The sequence below is a fragment of the Solanum pennellii genome, chromosome 4, assembly GCF_001406875.1.
Source record: "Solanum pennellii chromosome 4, SPENNV200".
In the NCBI taxonomy this organism is placed as follows: domain Eukaryota; kingdom Viridiplantae; phylum Streptophyta; class Magnoliopsida; order Solanales; family Solanaceae; genus Solanum; species Solanum pennellii.
Window position 1 is genome coordinate 59,337,548 of NC_028640.1, and position 15,167 is coordinate 59,352,714.

A 15,167-nucleotide genomic window follows, 5' to 3' on the forward strand; every position below is an offset into this window, starting at 1 on the left:
CATAACTTACCATCAACTTGTAAATGTATGTGACTCTCACTAATTATATTCATTATGTTCATTACTCTCATTTCTCATCGATAATCTCAAATGGATTAATATTTATTTATGACAACTCTTTGTATTTCTCAATGTTATCCAATAATAAATAGTGACATTTCACACAATAATATATAAACTTAAACCAATTGAAAAAAAATGAGAAAATCTCTATGCTCTCTTTTCTCGTCTCTTTTTATTTATTTAGTTTAACATTTATGTTTCTTGCTTGTTGTTATTGTACAACGTACTTTCTATTGTTGTGTTATTATTATTGATAATTTACTATGGCATGTTGCTTTGTATACATTAACCTATCATGTTGTATTTTAATATCTTCATTGGAATATTGAATTTGTGTGATAGTTATTTTTACTTTATGCACTTTTAGTCAATTTTATAATTAAAGATATAATATTTTTACTAGGAAGATATATGTAATTTCTACCGAAACAATGATAAATTTTACGATACAAAATTTATATGAAGTATCTTGGGATAAACGTGCAACGCACGTTCCTAAATCTAGTTCTAACATAAGTATCAATAAGTCATCCATTACATAAAAAGAAGTGATTGGGACCTAACCCGTACATCACATGCAAGTCAAAAAACTGAAATGAAATAAAGTTATAAAAGTGTCATGGTCCTTGGAACATAAGGACTCACCAATCCTTGAACGCCAAGAGATAAACTAGACACAAGTATGAGAAGTAGGAGCGTGTGACCCTATATTAGAGAAACAATGTAGCCACAAGTATGCATTATGGAATGTACTAACTATAATAGCAATGCATAAGAGTTATGATATGATACCAAAAAGGACAATATATGACATGTAATGACCAAGCTAAATCATAATATGAAAGGGTTATAAAACATAAATCATAATCATGGTCAATGCAAGCTAAACATCCTTCAATCACTCGATAGATACTTTAGAAGTAACCTTAGTCTATTATTGTGGGATTTTTACCATGTAACCTACATGGACCATGTGAGATATAATATGGAATCCAGTGTTTTATCCCACATCGAAAAGATATGTCCTTACTTGTCAAGGTAAGAAATTTGAGTCTGAGCTAAAGTGGATTCACTAACTAATGTTTATATGATATAATCATCCTATGATGGCACGTATTTATGGGATAAAGAGATTACTACTAGATACCTAACCTCTACTAACGTGAGAGCCTCCATCTCAATGTACTCTCGATATTGATACCACGGAATAGTCATTAATCTTATTCATTTCATCATCTACAGAAAGACACAATTAAGGAATGAATCCAAGCTAAATTTTATTTAAAATAGTTCCTTAATCTTGATTCAACTTGCGTGAGAAAACCTTTTGACCTTATGAATTATTTTGTGAGAAAACTTTTTCACAATCATGTTCTTAGTAGTATGTGAGAAAACCTTCACATCAGCAGCGGCAGCAACAACAACAACAATATTGATGCTTTATTTTCAAAACATCCTCGAATCATTTATATAATTTCATAAATAACATGCATATGTTCGTAAATTCATCTTTCATAGTTCATAAGCTTCATCATATGATCATAGTCTAAAAATAATGGACATGCGTTGGATCATGCGAATTCAACTTTTAAAAAAACATATAATTACTTCATTTATGAATAGAAATATAGTAAACAATTGATTGGATCATAGTTGAAAAGAACCCTTGAAGATTGAATAAAATCCTAACTTTAATTTGATAATCTTTTTTGTAAAATTGAAGACTTTAGATCCATCAAGAGGTGGGTGGTCCAATTTCTTGAAACCCGTCGGATCAGCAACAGGGACATCATCAGTAATTCCCTCATCAACAGCAGGAACACCATCTGTAGTGATCCTCGAACTCGATGCCCTAACAAACTCAATCTCACGGGCTCTCCTCAAATGCAACTCCTAACTCCTAGCATTCAAGATATGCGAGAACAGAAATCACCCTACAAGATTACGCTAACATAGAAGAGAATCTATAACTATGAATCAAAAGCATCCAAGACTAGTAACAAACAATGAAGAAATAAACTCTACAACCAGTGCACTCAAGATCACAATCAAACCAACATTCGACCATTTTGAGATTCACCATTTTACATACAACAACTCATATCGTTCAAATTAAATAGAAAAAGGTGAAAAAGTAAAGAAAATATGCCTCTGCAATACGAGACTACGAGATGAGCAAGAACTTTCCACTACCACACAAGAAATTCGACTAACAAAGGTTCCTAATTTCAATTTTTTAACCCCTTAGAATGATGAGAGAAGGGGGTTTATATAGAGGTAGAATTCAGGAGGGTAGTAAAGTTGGGATAAGAAATTTGAATTTCTATGAATTTTTTTACGCTGCTTTTGCTGATGTGTGAAGTTTGATGAATTAACATCCTAACAATGAAGATACGCAGAGAGAAGTATTTTCATTGATTGATTTAACTGAATACAATGAGTTGTCCTTTTATGCCCGCAGCTAACAACACATGCTTTACACTCATTCCTAACTAACTTTATGACAAACTAATTTTGACTAATTAGCTTAATTTGTAATTACCATTAACTAGCTTCTAACAAACTAGGTAATGTGTAGACTAAGGCACATTGATGCATTTTCCAATCTCCTTTACACTCCCTCTCAAGCTTGGAGCTATGAAGACATTCTTCATTCCCAGCTTGGACATCAAATAAGTATGTGAGGCTCTCCCAAGACCGTTAGTGAACAAGTCTGCAGGCTGCTCAGATGAATACAAATAGGCAGTGACAATCAGACCTTCTTGAATTTTTCTCTAGTAAAATGACAATCTATATCTATGTGCTTAGTTCGTCATGAAAAACAGGGTTAGCAGTTATTTGCAAGGCTGATTTGCTGTCAGAAAAAACAAAGTGACAGGAAGTTTGACATTTACTCCAAGCTCCTTGAACAATCCTGTCATCCAAATTACCTCTGCAACTGAAGATGACATGACCCTGTATTCTACCTATACCGAACTCCTAGAGACTGGCCTGCTTCTTAGACTTCCAAGAAATAGGAGAATTGCCATAGTGTATTAGATAAGCAGAAATAGAACTTCTGCTATTAATATAAGCACCCCAATCAGCATCAGAATACAACTTCAGAAGATCATCACAGTGGCAGACATCATTATTCCCAACCCTGTTTTGCATACCTAACTAGTCTCATGGTTGCTTCCATATGACACTTTTTGGGGGAATGCATAAATTGACTCAAACTCTGTACAACAAAAGCAATGTTTGGTCTGGTATTAGTGAGATATAGAAGCCTCCCGATAAGTTTTTGATATCCAATAGGATACTTTAGCACCAAGTCCTCAGAATTTGACGACACATGTTGATCAAACTCAACTGTAGTGAGTTTTTTATTCTGATCCATAGGAGTTGTGATAGTTTTGGCACCAGCAAGTCCCATGTCGGCTATTAACTCTAGAGAATATTTTCTTGATGCATCAATATCCCCTCATTACTTCTTGTAAACTCAATACGCAAGAAGTACCTAAGTTCTCCCAAGTCCTTGATCTTAAAAGTTGTGTGTAGTGTTTCTTTGGTGTGTTGAATTATAGAGTGATCATTTCCTGTAAGTAAGAAGTCATCCACATAGACCATAACTAGTACAATCTTGTCACCATCCATCTTAGTGAACAAAGAGTAGTCCCTTGTGCTTTGGTTAAAACCAGTGAAGTTAAGGCATTGGTGAGTTTTATGTTCCATAGTCTAGAGGCTTGCTTGAGCCCATACAAGGATTTTTAGCCTGCACTTTTGCATCAGTCCTCTTTTGTCTTGAAAAAACTTATGGAATGGTCATACATACTTCTTCTTCATATAGATCTCCTTGTAGGAATGCATTATGCACATCCATTTAATATAATTTCCACCCCTTGGTTGCAGCCTAAGTAACAGCCCTGACAATGCCCATCGTGACCACAAGGAAAAAGGTTTCCTGATAATCCAATCCTTCCTTTTGACTATAACCCTTTGCTACAAGTCTGGCCTTAAACCTTTCTACTTCACCATCTGCTTTATATTTGATTTTGTACACCCATCTACAACCTACAACCTATTTGCCCTGAGGAAGTGTGATAATCTCTCAGGTCTTGTTGTCCTCCAAAGCTTGTATTTCATTCTTCATGGAAAGTATCCATCTATCATTACTAGAAACTTCTGAATAGTTGTCAGGTTCAGTATCTATGAAGAACTTAGCTATAAATCTTTGATAGTTTGTGGATAAACCATTATAGGTTATGGTGTCAGAGCCAGCCTTAGCACATACTCCTTGTTCCAGATAGGAGGTTTTGTACCTTTGGATGACCTACTACTCTCACCTGCAGGTAAATTATCTGGCACAACTTCAGATGGAGGCTCAAGTTCTACATTGTATGGCACAATTTCAGATGGGGGCTCAATTTCTATATTTCCAACACCTATTGCTGCGGAACCACTTCACTAGGAAACTGAATAAATCATTCACTAGAATGTGTTAATGATGAATTAAGTCATCATAGGAGAAGTGAGTGGTATGTTGTGGATCTATTTTTGTTTTTGAAAAGGAAATGAATTTTCCATGAACAGTACATCTCTGCTAACAAACAAGAATCTGGTTTCAAGATCATACAACTTATACCCCTTTCAAGTAATACAACTTTCACAACTCTAGGATTGAACTTATCCTTCTGAGTAAGGTTAGTGGCAAACACAAGCAACCAATGACACTTAAATGCAGAAGAAGGAAGGTTGTGGTACAACATCTGAAAAGGTGATTTTCTATTCAATATAGTTGAAGGAATCCTATTGAGAACATATACAATAGACTCAATATACAAACCCCAAAACTTATTTGGTAAGACACTCTTGTTAGAATATATGCGTCCACTTATCAGACAATGGACCAGGTCCCTTGACACACAAACAAGTATGAATAGAAAGTAAATGCAGTTTAACAACACATCAATTTTATGTGTAAACCTCCTTGCTTAAGGGAGTAAAACCACGACCTGTCTTACAGGATTCTCACAACTATTTCACTAATTTTTGCAAGCAAACGTAAAACTAGTTACACAAATGTGAGAAAAAGTTTTTTATCTCACGTTCAAGCAATGACTCTATTGCTTGATAAGCCTAAGTAGAAGTTATTCTACCCACTAAGTTATCCCTTCTAGACAACTTAGAATTTCGACACCATCACACTGATTCCTTTATAGATTTAGGAATAGTTTACAATGTAAGACCAAAAGAATATATTCTCAAAATACTACACGATATGCTCCTGAGTTTTCAGTTGTTGTTGAATAATTCTTCACGTTAATTTTCTATAACATTTGCAAGTGTTCTTGAGAGTACTTTTTCAAGTTGCAAAAACTAAGGAATGATGTTTAGGAAAGTGACATTGTATAGACAAGTCCCTTTTCTTAAACTCTTGCCATTGGTTGGAAAGGTCTGACTTTTCTAATGCCGTTGGAAAATGTGCACCCACTTTCTGTACCTTCTCCAGCTGGAAGTCAACAGACTATTCATGTTGGCAGCCTGGTACCTTTACAAGCTCCCTGAGTTTGTGACATCATCAAAACTCATGTTGAGAACCTGATACCTTTACAAGGTCCCTGAGTTTGTCATATCATCAAAACTACAAATAACAACTCTGAAACTTAATGGCCCTGGCTGTTTCTAAGATATGTATGTGTCTTCTCTCCACCACATCATTTTTTTGTGGTGTGTATGGACAAGAAATATCATGTGCAATACCGTAATCTTGAAACAATTTTGTGCATGCGTGGCTAAAGCATTCTCCACCATTATCAGATCTCACCTTTGAACTTTTTCACCAAACTGTGTTTTTATTTCAACAAAGAAGTTTTTTAACAACATCAATACATTAGACTTAAGTCTCATTAAAAAAAACCAAGTCCATATTGTATGATCATTAACAATGGTTAGAATTCCATCATATGTTTCCCATTTCTATGGTCCCCATACATCAACATGTAGTAACTGAAAGCTAGTAGTAGACCTACTCAAACTATGTGGAAAATGCATTCTAGTTTACCTTGCAAGGGGACATATCTCACAATAATTCAAAGCAAAAGAGCTATTATTACTAAGATCTTGAAACATAGGTATCTTTTAAGAACTTCCATAGGAACATGACATAGTCTTTGATGCCAAATACTAGCATCTGCCTCATAGTATACTGCATAACATTTGTTAAAGTTTGCCCCCTAATTCCAGCATGCGAGAACATAGTGTAGAGCCCTTCCTCTTCTTTACAAATCTCCCTCACCATCCCAAATGAGTCATGTATAACACAACAATGTGGATAAAACGTTGCACAACAATTTAAGTCCTTTGTCATTTGAGAAAATGACATAATATTAAACTTGAAATCTGCACAAACAGAACATGTTGGAATAACACCTCCACCTAGATGATAATTTCCTATATGTGAAACTCTGGCTGATTCCCCTAGCCTGCATTTTCTATCAGTCCTTTATCCAGTAAGTGTGTATGATATCCTATCATGTGATTAGAGTCCCCCTGTATCTATTTCCATTTAACAGAGGTTGGCTGAGAAGAAGAAAAATTACCTGTCATGTGAGCACTGCCACTTAGATTGCCCTGCCCAGTAGCATGTGAATCTCTACTGCCTGAAGCACTTGTAGTTTACATGTGTGATGTTATCATCCCTAGCTATGGTTGCATATATTGAGACTGTGAGTAATCAGGCCTAGTGTACATCTGCATAGGAACACTGCCATAAATGGAACCAGTCACTGCATTAGGTCTCCTTTTCCCTGTAAAATCAGATGGATATCCAATTAATCTATAACAATCTCCTTTCACATGACCAGTAAGATAACAGTGATACACTTCTTCAACTTATTACAATCAAGCCTTTGTGTGACCTCATAGATGACAGAAATCACAAAAAGAATTTCCAGTGAAACTCCTCTTCTATTTAGAGTGATCATCACCAGATCTAGAACTATACATAGTCGTAGGATTAGAAGCCTCTATTCTATTGGATCCTGCAACTACCTTTGAGATTCATCTTGATTCACCATTGAATAGACTTGATTAACAGAAGTTACGTATCGCATCATTAAAATCTAACTTCTAGCTTGATTATAAGTATCATTTAAGCCCATTAAAAACTATAATACCCTCTGATGTTGTAAATGTTCAATAAACTCTCTAGATTTAGGGAAATCACATGAAGGGGAAGCATAATTGAGTCATAATCATCTCATAGATCCTTGAGTCTAGAGTAATACACAGAAACTGAAGATGTACCTTTAACAAAAGTGAAAATCTCTTTGTGTAGTTGGAATGTAAACACCACTGAGGAGATCCTTGCTTACATTGCTCATGAGCCAAGATACCACAATGGCATTGCATCGATCCCACAATTTGGCCAAATCACATGAAAATGGAGCTCTCTTTACTGAACCACCAATGAAGGCCAAGTTGTTTCTTCCTAGCAAAGCAAGCTTTACAGCTCTGCTCCACAGCGTATAATTGTCCGAGCCAGTCAACATGATTCCAATTGAAAAAGAGCCAGGAGCATCTGATGGATACAAAAAAAAGAGGATGATCATAATCGACGGTAGTAGCAACAGTCACGGAAGCATTGTCCCCCATTGATACTGATTCTGGCATGAAAAAGAGCTAGAAATCTAAAGAAAATAACATAGTGAAAGAAAAACGCAGTGAAGAACAAATAAAGTTCAGGTGAAGATCCCCACGATTTGCTCTTGTTGAAGCTCTGATACCATGTGAAGTTGAATAAAGTAATATCCTAACAATGAAGATACGCAGGGAGAATTTAGAAGAGAATAGAAGAATGAAGATATTTTCATTGATTGATTAACTGAATACAATGAGTTGTCCTTTTATACACGCAGCTAACAGCACATGCTTTGCACACATTCCTAACTAACTTTCTAATAAACTAATTCTGACTAATTAGCTTAATTTGTAATTACCATTAACTAACTTCTAACAAACTAGTTAATGAGTAGGTTAAGTCACATTGATGTATTTTCCAATCTCCTTTACATGATGAACGTTGGGAAATGTTTATTTTGGCTTTTGCTGATGAACTTGTTGGGCTGAAAATGGTAGGTTGGGTCGGTGGGTGTTTGTTGATTGTTAGAATTGGGCTCTACTCGTGAATGGCCTGTTTATGGTCTCAAAAAGAATTGGCTAATTTTGCAATTTAGGAAAACGCCCAATTAAATTGCAAACTTAGCCGAATTGAGTCAATTAACTTACTTAGTGAAAAGAGTGAAAAAAATTTCAACGTTGATCGAAATTGTTATGATACCAAAGTTTATGGAGGAGCTTTTACCCCCATCAACTATTTAATAGTGTATTTTAAAGGTATATATGCGTCCACGTGGACATATTACTATTTATAGTTATGCAATATTTTTTATGTCCACGTGGGACTTATAAATAGTGCATGGGTAAAAAGTCATTTCCAACGTTTGGTATCGTAGCAAAATTTTGATTGAAGTTCGGATATATTTCGGATCTTCTTTCCATTTAGTTATAAACCAATTTATTCAAAACTATAATCATTACTTTAAACTAAACTAACTTAATAAGATATTTAATTAAGAAAGAAAATCTCTTGGGATGACTTTCGAATATTCGTAAAATATACTAATTATATACAAAATTATATTAAAATACTAATGTACTTAATATTTATTAAACTTATTTTAGCATAATTTGGTACTTTTAAATTATGACTTATTAATTTGTAATTTTTATTTTACACAATTTCATTACTATTTTTTGTGAATATTTTAGTGTCATCACTCATCTCATATTTTTTGTTATTTTCTTAAGAAACGCCTTAGATGATTGTATTTTCGTTGGACTAAATAAATATTTGGAGTACAAATTAATTATATGTTTATATGAATACTTTATCGGAAAAATTCAAAAACACGAAAAAATATGAGGTTTATTAGTTTGGTTTGATTAAAAAATTTAAAACTCGACACAAATGACTTGGTTTAATATTTGAAAAACCCTAGGTTGAAAACCCCCAAAAAGTCCAAGTTATACTAGTTTAGTTTGGTTTATAAGTTTAACAATTTGACACTAATAGTTTGATTTGATATTTAAAAAACTCGAACGAACTCGATCATATACACCCCTGCTTTGATCAAACTTATAATGATCTTGATTGGCCTATATGTCCATTACCTTGAGTAATCCATGGACTATAGCACACAAAATCGATAAAATCTGGCTTTACCTGTTTTGGGGCTCATTTGAACTTGAAAATGTCGTTTTTGCCCTTCGAGACCAACTGTATCCATTACTAAGGTCTTAACGGATGTCCATGAAAAAATTCAGTCAAAACAAGTCGAAAGTCTAAATCACCAAGAATTCATGGACTTTAATCACGAAAATCGATAAAATTTGAGTTTACCTACTTTGTGACTATTATGAACTTGAAAATATGTCTGTTTGCCCCTCGGACTAGAGCTTTACTAAGATCTTAACGGACGTTCATGAATAATTTACGCCAAAAACAAGTCAGAGTTTTAGATCACCAAAAATTCATGGATTATAGCACACGAAAATCAGCAAAATCTGGGTTTACCTACTTTGGGGATCGTTTGAACTAGAAAATGCGCCTATTCGCCCATCGTAACCAACTTGCTCCATTACCAAGGTATTAAGGGTCATACATGAAAATTTTCAATAAAAAATAAGTCAGAATTCTTGATCACAAAAAAATCATGTACTATAGCACACGAAAATAGATAAAATCTGGGTTTACATGATTTGGGGATATATTGAACTTGAAAATGCGCTCGTTTTCCCATCTGGACCAACTAGATCTATTACTAAGTTCTTAACAGACGTCCATGAAAAATTTCAACAAAAAAAAAAGTTGGAATTTCGAATAACCAAAATTCAGGGACTATAACACATGAAAATTGGCAAAATATGGGTTTACCTGCTTTGGGATATTTTGAAAATAAAATTCATCTGTTTGCCCCTCGAGATCTACTGGCTCCATTATTAAGGTATTAACGGGTGTACATGAAAAATTTCGGCCAAAGCAAGCTGGAACTTCGGATCACCAAAAATCCACGGACTAAAGTTTATCTGCTTTGGGACTATTTTAAACTTGAAAATGCGTCTATTTGCCCCTCGGGACCAATTGACACCATTACTAAGGTATTAACAGACGACCATGAAAATTTTCGACAAAAAACAATACAAAATTCTGGATCACAAAAAAGACACATGGACTATAGCACACGAAAATCGGCAAAATCTAGATTTACGTGCTTTGGGGCTATTATGAACTTCAAAATGCGCATGTTTGCCCATCAGGACCCACTGGCTCCATTACTAAGGTCTTAACGGTCGTGCATTAAAACTTTTTACAAAAAACAATTCGGAATTCTGGATCGCAAAAATCTATGAACTGTAGCACACGAAAATCGATAAAATATGAGTTTACATGCTTTGGGGCTATTTTGAACTAGAACATGTGTTCATTTGCCCTTCGGAACCAACTGGGTGGTATAGGAAAGAATTCAATTACGAAATCAAATTGTGTCCTAATTCATCGTAGATATATGGTAACAAGGGTAAATAAATTTCAAATATCAAATTAAGATTTGCTTATCAACCAATTTCGACACATTAAATTAAAAAGGGTGTTTAGCAAGCAAACGGAGTAACAATCTAAGAGTTTGCGGAAGTGTGTATCGATTTCAAAATTTATCTTGATATTTTTATTGAAATTCTTAGTTTTTCTACCTCGCTTTCTTGAGCTCTGTTGCGTAGACTCTGCTCTGTTCACTTCACATAAATTTTGGAATATAGATAATGATGATTTGAATGGGACAAATCCATCAACTTGCAGGGTCGTATATAATACACAGATTTTGTTGAATGCCTTGAATCGGACCCGTTACAAACAGAAAGGACGGGGGTCTCGCTGTTATTGGTGGAATGTTGGGCCCAAGCCTGTTAGGGCGTAGCTTAGCACTATATATAGACGCTATGGCAAACCCTATTCTGTAATTCTGTTCTTGCCTCTCCATAATAAAACTGCTCCCCCTCTTCCCCGTGGACGTAGCCAATTTATTGGTGAACCACGTAAATCTGTTGTCTTTGTTTTTCGCGTTTATATTTTCTCGTATTATCTCGAATTTCGCATAACAGATTTAATTTGCTTAAGTGTAAAGAAGGAGTTGATAACGTGAAGTCCGTCGAGTATTTATACTAAGGTTTTAAAAGGTAAAGTTGAAATTTTGTTTTAATGCTTCACGTTTGCTTCCAAGTGAAGGTCTTAAAAAATCTCGAGAAAATTACAAGAGGCAAGTTTTATGGGTAGTAAACAATTAGGAGTGTTCGCTATGTCCATAAAATATGTTCTAATTTTCTTTTAGGTCGGGATCAGATTCGAATGTCGAGATTATATTGTTAGGATCGAAGTACCCAACACATGTTACAATTCCATGCAGCAGCAATATCGAAAATCATTTGAACTGTCCAATAGAAGCATATTTGATACACTATAATGTTTGATGTTAAATGAACTTTTTAGCTTTTAAAATAAAATAAAATTTAGTAGTCGCAATTGAATGAAGTGTAATTAGTAGAAGCTCCAAGGTGTCATAATGCTCATTAATATAATAATAATGTGTCTGTTCAAGTATTCCAGCAAGCAGTTTAACATGACTATTATTTATAGCGCCAAAATGTTGAGAAAACAGAGCAACTCTATTTTGAGCAACTGATCAAATATAATGTCTTAAATTCCGCCACACAACAGGCAAACAAAGAGATTTTCGTTGTTGAATCCAACTCCGGCCCCGAATTTTCTGACTCCTAATAACTTCAGAAAGAGCCTTAATCTGAAGTCGTTTGGGGAGCAGAAAAATTTAAGAGGAAAGACAATTGTTTACAGAAAATCTGCTGTTTCAAAATTGTTCTCCGTTGGCTTAGCTGATTATTCTCGATTTTCGTCTCTTGTCAGCCTCCAACCGTTTTCTGCATACTGCTTCGATCAAAATTCAGACAAAGAAGCTCTATTGTTGGTTCTAATGGAAGGTACCGAGTAGTTTTAGATATGTATCTGTAATTTGATCAACTTCTAATTGTCTGCATATTCGATTTGTGCACAACCCTATATTGAATTTAATTGAATTGTGAGCGACAGACAGTGATGTTAATAGTTGAATATACAAATTAGATTCATAAATTCACATTAGATTTATGCTTCTGATCATGTTAATTATTTCAGTTTTCCTTCAGTATTTATGCTTTTCTAGGTTGCAGTAAAGGAATAAGGAACGAGTTTATCGATACACCATGGCTTTTGGTTGCTGCAAGTGTGAAAGAGGATTTATTTTTATCATTTCAACATATGAAGCGTGAGATGGAGGAAGCTGATATGCCACAAGTAAAGCCGTCTGTAGTTGCTCGTTTGGAGAAAATTATCTTTTATAGGTACGTCTTCTTCTAATCACAAATTAAGTTTTATCATCATATTAGGAATTTATAACAACAATGTGTCATTTGAATTCAATATTTGTTTGTACCCTTTGAATCAAACTGCATGCGTGCAGGAATTCCTCAATTTGTGAAGAATCCTTGGAAACTACTCCATTGAGTGAAGTAACTGTGGGAAAAATGAAACGGATTTTTGATGCAAATTCTCCTACTGCATATATGAATACATAGAACACCGAGTTGTTGAGAAACTTGGGCTAGAATATGTGAAAGGGAAAGAATTGTACTACATATTGTTAGGACCGAAAATAAGCAGGTGTAAATGCAGAAGCTAGCAAAGCAAACCTCAAAAGACCACGAATAAGAAGACAACGAGACACAAACATTTAACGTGGTCCGGTCAATCGACCTACGTCCACAAAGGAGATGAGCAATCCACTATAAATATAAGAGTACAGAGGGAAACAACCTCTACCAATTCACTCAAAATACATGGGAGGTTCACACAAGTGATAACGTATCAAGCTTGTGACCCACAATTTCTCCCTCTAACCAAACATTCTCTAAGCCTTTAAGACTACATTGTGAATGCTGATTAAGTTAGAAGGAACATACTTCTATTTATAGAATCCTAAACCTTTTCCTACCAGAAAAAGAATTAGTCAATCCAAAATCTTTTCCGAAAAGGAAAACCTATTTATGGTAAGAAATCAGGGCAAATAAAACCCAACAAATTCTCCCCCTTGGCCTCAATTTCTGACAAAATAAATTTGTCCACCTTCTTTACTTAATCTTCAACAACTTGCTTCTCCTTTCCATAATCTTCTTTGAAAAATTTATGTCTCAACACAGAGAACCTCTCTGAAACAATTTCTCCAACAAAATCTTCATTACTGTCAAAAAGGTTGCGGTTAAAACTACACCCGCCAAGATGAACACCTCTTTCTAACCTGGTTCAATAATCGATTATCGAACCACTGAATCTGACTCCATCATTGAATCTGGCACTGATGCCACTTGTTAGGACCGAAAATAAACAGGTGTAAATGCGGAAGGTAGCAAAGCAAACCTCAAAAGATCACGAATAAGAAGACAACGAGAAATATATCAAAAGACACAAACATTTAACGTGGTTCGGTCAATCGACCTACGTCCACAAAGGAGATGAACAATCCACTATAAATATGAGCGTACAAAATACAGAGGGAAACAACCTCTATCAATTCACTCAGAATACATGGGAGGTTCACACAAGGGATAACGTATCAAGCTTGTGACCCACAATTTCTCCCTCTAACAAAAAACTCTCAAAGAATGCTGATTAAGTTAGAAGGAACATGCCTATATTTATAGAGTCCTAAACCTTTTCCTACCAGAAAAAGGATTAGTCAATCCAAAATCTTTTCCGAAAAGGAAAACCTATTTATAGTAAGAAATCAAGGCAAATAAAACCCAACACATACGGATCTGATTTTCAAGTTTAATGTCTTCCTCCTACTGTATTGTTTCCATTATCTCTCTCTCTATATATCTTTTTGTTTTTGTAGCTTTCTGATAGGTTGCAACCTAATTCAACTGTTTTTGCAAATGTACTGTCACCAAAGATTATAATAAGATTGAGCTCTATAAGGTTAGTTACTACTTCATTATAAGTAGGTTGTAAAATATCTAATTAACTACTTATTTAAATGGCTGAAAAAGCAACAGCAATTATCACCATCATTCCTCAACAAAACGACTTCCTTTGACATGAATTCCTTTTTATTAAGATTGAGTTGAACAAATTACGTCACGTGGTAGCAGATATGAGCTGTCTTGGAAAGAGTTCAGATCTGAGGTTGATACTATATACCAAGAAAATAAACATGATTTTATCAGTAAGTTATATTCAATGAACTTATCTATGTTTCCCTCTAGAATGAATTTATTTTATTTAAACCGAAGAAAACCACTAATGCTTTCTTTGTAGCCAAGGATATTTCTCATTCGATTGCTGTGACTTAGAAGTGTAACTTTTTGCATTTTCACAGGATGAGGAGATAAATGAAATTAAATATGTTATTGGTTCTTCCATTTTTGATTCAGAAGTTCAGGGCGGCTTGAGATGGCCCATTGACAAGGATTCTTCAGGTGGTCGATATGTTGTTTTTGTTATCGGTCATGATGGAATATGTGCGACCACTACCAGTCAACGGACCAGGTCCCTTGACACAGCAAGAACAGTGCGGAAGATTAAACAATATAAAGAACACAACACAAGCAGTTTACGTGGAAACCTCCTTGCTCAAGGGAGTAAAACCACGACCTGTTGCACAGGATTTACAACCGTCTTCACTAATCTTCTCAAGCAAAAGCGAAACCCGGTTACAAACAATGTGAGAAAAAGTTATTAATCTCACGATCAAGTAATCTACCTATTACTTGAAGAGCCTAAGCGGATACAACACCGCCCACTAAACCACCTAACTCTAGATGACTTAGAATTTGACTAAGCAACAAACCAATGTTGCCCACTAAATCAGTTAGCCTTAACTGATTTAGACTTTTACAAACCCAAAACAAATATCTGAATCCTTTATAGATTAGGAACAGATTTACAATGTAAGTACATA

The 15,167-nt window shown here is 34.9% G+C and overlaps 1 long non-coding RNA gene and 1 pseudogene across 4 annotated transcripts; one reads left to right on the plus strand and one right to left on the minus strand.

The window, feature by feature from the left end:
* Positions 1–1,634: 1,634 nt before the first annotated feature.
* On the minus strand, positions 1,635–7,911 carry LOC107016352. Of its 4 annotated transcripts, none has more exons than XR_003577724.1 (3): positions 7,803–7,911; positions 7,351–7,624; positions 1,635–6,851 (listed from the first exon to the last, which is right to left on the minus strand). It is a non-coding gene; the product is annotated as an uncharacterized LOC107016352 (long non-coding RNA). The 4 variants fall into 4 exon arrangements; XR_001456452.2 differs by having other exon boundaries at positions 1,635–1,963; positions 6,645–6,851; positions 7,351–7,905; XR_003577725.1 differs by having other exon boundaries at positions 1,635–5,889; positions 6,645–6,851; positions 7,351–7,905.
* Positions 7,912–11,741: 3,830 nt separating this feature from the next.
* The window catches only part of LOC107016832, a 10,654-nt pseudogene continuing 7,228 nt past the window's right edge, over positions 11,742–15,167 (plus strand).